The sequence below is a fragment of the Gadus morhua genome, chromosome 6 (assembly GCF_902167405.1).
Source record: "Gadus morhua chromosome 6, gadMor3.0, whole genome shotgun sequence".
NCBI classification, from domain to species: domain Eukaryota; kingdom Metazoa; phylum Chordata; class Actinopteri; order Gadiformes; family Gadidae; genus Gadus; species Gadus morhua.
In genome coordinates this window covers 27716391-27720294 of record NC_044053.1, presented here as the reverse complement: position 1 = coordinate 27720294, position 3904 = coordinate 27716391, and positions in this window count along the sequence as shown.

Sequence of the window (3904 nt, the reverse complement as noted above, 5' to 3'; positions counted from 1 at the left end):
ATAGCCTTCTCTCTAGTTCAGGCGTTCTCACGGCGACGTAGGGTAGCAGGCGTCTTAGTGGCGACGAACTTATCCACACGTCGAGAGTAGACGTATATTTTGTCACAATTTCCTTATGTACGTCGCCGTGACACCGCCGCCGGTGGGCGGATCTTCCATGCCGTCGCCGTGACGTCGCTGCTGGTCTCTCGTCTGCAGTCCCAATCAATCCCATTCAAAATTTCACACGTTCCCACGGCGACGTAGGGTAGGCTGCTCCTTCGCCTCTTCCAGGGAATCCTAAGGTTTGGCACTTATGGCGAGTGGATAGTGCGACGTCACGGCGACGGCATGGAAGATCCGCCCACCGGCGGCGGTGTCACGGCGACGTACATAAGGAAATTGTGACAAAATATACGTCTACTCTCGACGTGTGGATAAGTTCGTCGCCACTAAGACGCCTGCTACCCTACGTCGCCGTGAGAACGCCTGAACTAGAGAGAAGGCTATTTCAATATATTAAAGATTTGCGTGAGAATCGGTATCTCTCCAGCAAAAAGTCATCCGAATATAGCCGTGGTCTTACAAATCTCTCCCGGTGGATTGCACGAATAATTGGCGCTCCGGTATCAACAGGGCATGCCATTGTGAACACATGGACTCTGCGGTGAACGCAGCTTTAAATCCCCAAAACCGGGTTATGTTCCAAACTTAACCTGCACAAAACCTGGTCCGACCAGGTTTGACTCAGAGCATATGTTGCTATAGTAACTAACATACCGTGTTCATTTTGGAACGGAAACCCTAGGGTTACCGCAAACCCTGGGTTAATTTGCCCGGTTATGTGATAAAACCGGCTTTGTGGAATACCCCTCTGCATCAATCATCAAAACATTTTTGAGATCTGTTTTAAAACAGTTTGTCTTTTTGACACATAAAAACTAACGTTTTTTATAAAATGTCAACTTATTCATCAACAAGTCATTGGATATATTAATATCAGAAAATAATGAAGAAAAAATTATATATAGAGACTGGGAATCGATCCCCAGCCCCAACGCCGGCGGCGTGCATATCCTCTCCACACGGCGGCGGCGTAGCTTCTCCACACGTTCATTTCACACGTTGTTATCCTTCTCCAGGGAATCCTGGCACTATCCACTCGCCATAGGCACTATCCACTCGCCATAGGCACTATCCACTCGCCACAATCCTTAGGTTTGGCACTATCCACTCGCCATAAGGACGCAGCCGTTCCGCGGCGCGTACGCGTCCGGTGGAATCCCGGTGTAATGCGCCTCCTTTTTGAAAAGTCGGACAAACGGACCTTCGGACCAATGGGTTCCGTTTTCGGAACATTGAACCGTCGGCATAGTGGCATGTCGATCTAATGGGAAATATTTAGGACCATTGAGACGTCGGAACAATGAGGCGTCGGAATTACGGCATGGCACCATCTGTGTCTGTGTCTGTGTGCGCGCGCACCTTCTTTTACCCAGAAAACACGTGACACTCACTGAGAGGCGCGGCTCCTTGAACTTCCTCGTCTAACTATTCGTCGTAGCGAGCAGCCTTTCTTCCTCCGCTTTTAAAACCTTTCACCTGATTAACTTGTTTTATGAAAACTTTAACCTCTGTTTCTTCCCTTACATTCATACTTTTACAACTTTATTCCGTATGGACGCATTTTAATCCCGGAGTAGATAAGGTAAGGTAGGGTGACAGTTGACTAGCGTTTATATTGTCTGTGGGTTGCTGGAATATAATGATCAACCAGTGTACTACCCTTTATATTGTTTTTAGGTTACTGGTATATAATAATGATCAACCAGTTTACTACCGTTTATATTGTCTTTAGGTTGCTGGTATATAATAATGATCAACCAGTGTACTGTTTATAATGTCTTTAGGTTACTGGTATATAATAATGAACAACCAGTTTACTACCGTTTATATTGTCTTTAGGTTACTGGTATATAATAATGAGTTTACTGTAGAGAATACAACGTTAGTTCATGTTTCACTGCTTTTCTATTCTGACCCGTGCGGTAAATTGAACGCTGCATGCGTTCAATATTCAAGTGATTCATTTGTCTTGATGCTACTCCAAATCAAAAGAAGGACAGAAGGACATAAGTCATTTGAATGTGCTGATATTTAAGTTAAATATGTGTGCGTAGCGACTGTAGCCTGGTCCTACCAGACTCTCGTACACATTTCATTTGTAGCACTGAAGGGAAATTCAAATTGAAAGGGAGTACTTAGGCTAGCAACTGGGGATCTACAGTTTAATAGATGGGGGTCTAGACTCGATTCCTATGGCTTAAACCACAGCTGGAGCCATAGAGCGAGAGAGAGAATCGTTGGTCATACGAGGATACCATATCGATGTGTTGAGCTTCACCAGTAGATTTACGGTCTATGGGATCTGTGAAGTGTGAAGTGACAGAACTCAGACTTTGTTTCAGTGGAGAAATAGTTCAATAGTTCTGGTCAATAATTTTGACCAATATTTCGATTGCGATTTAATGTGCGATTTTTATAATTTATTAGGTCCCAATGTTGTGTATTATTCAATAAGAAATAAATAAATCATTCGTTAGTATGACCAACACAACATTGAAAGCAGTCAACATAAAAACTGCTCTTTCCTTTAGGCCAGGCCGATGTGTTGAGATTAATTTATATTATAAACTTCTTTATTTAACTATTGAATTGTAAAATAAAAATAAAATGAATGAATCGTACTGATTTCCAGTCAGTAACGGTAACAAATCACTATTTTTTTTTTTATCGCAGCCTTTGCGATTTGCCTACCGCATTCTATTACATTGCGATTTGATTTCGATTAATCGTTCAGCCCTAAATTATAACACGAAGAATTTTTCAAGGCTATTGCATCTACTTTTTTGGGTTTTAGTTTAAGAACTGTTACAGTCTCCAAGGTGTTTAATTCTCATCTCTCAGTTTGCAGCTGCTGTACACATCTGTACTGTGGTGAGGGCAGTGTGGTTATATCATGGGGTTCATATTTATGTTCTATGACGTCCATAATGCTTTACGCCTCGTTTCCACATACGTATGTTTTTCGTATCCGTGCTTCCGTAAATTTACGGAAGGGGGCGCTAGTGTTTTACGCACGGACATGAATTTATTTACGGTCAACCAAAAAGATTGGGGAACGTATGATAATGGCCGTTTTTAGGAGACCGGTACTTTGGAACATGAGGATCGACATATACAGAGATAAAAACAAAACCAACCAGGCTTGGGAAGAGATCGGCGAGGAGTTTGGCCTTCAGGAACAAACATAAAAACTTTCATACGGTATCTCCGTAAAACGACGACGAAAGTTAAATTTTTTGAACGTGTATTACGGACATACCGGACAGAAATTTTACGGAGGGGAGGAGTCTCGGAGGAAAAACTGACATTACGGAGAATCACATCGGAATGAATGGACTTTCTGTCGGAGACGGTTGGATCGCATACGAGAATGTACGTATGTGGAAATGAGGCGTTAGTGTGACGCAGTCACAATGATCTTCTCTCTCAATAAACAGCTAAAGTTCAGAAGGAGTTGTGTTTGTGTCCAGGTCTCCAGTCTACTATGGATGAGGAGAGAGAGGATGGGGGTTCTACCCCTAAAACCACTCTGTCTGGGGAACATGGCCGCCAGAGCAAAGCTACGAGGTAAGAAGAGCATCTCTCTGTCTGTGAATGTTGTCCATCTCAGAGCTCAGCAATGATGACTCCATCATTAGTCTGAGTAACAGCTGTGTGTGTGTGTGTGTGTGTGTGTGTGTGTGTGTGTGTGTGTGTGTGTGTGTGTGTGTGTGTGTGTGTGTGTGTGTGTGTGTGTGTGTGTGTGTGTGTGTGTGTGTGTGTGTGTGTGTGTGTTAAAGCCCAGAGCAGCAGGAGAGAG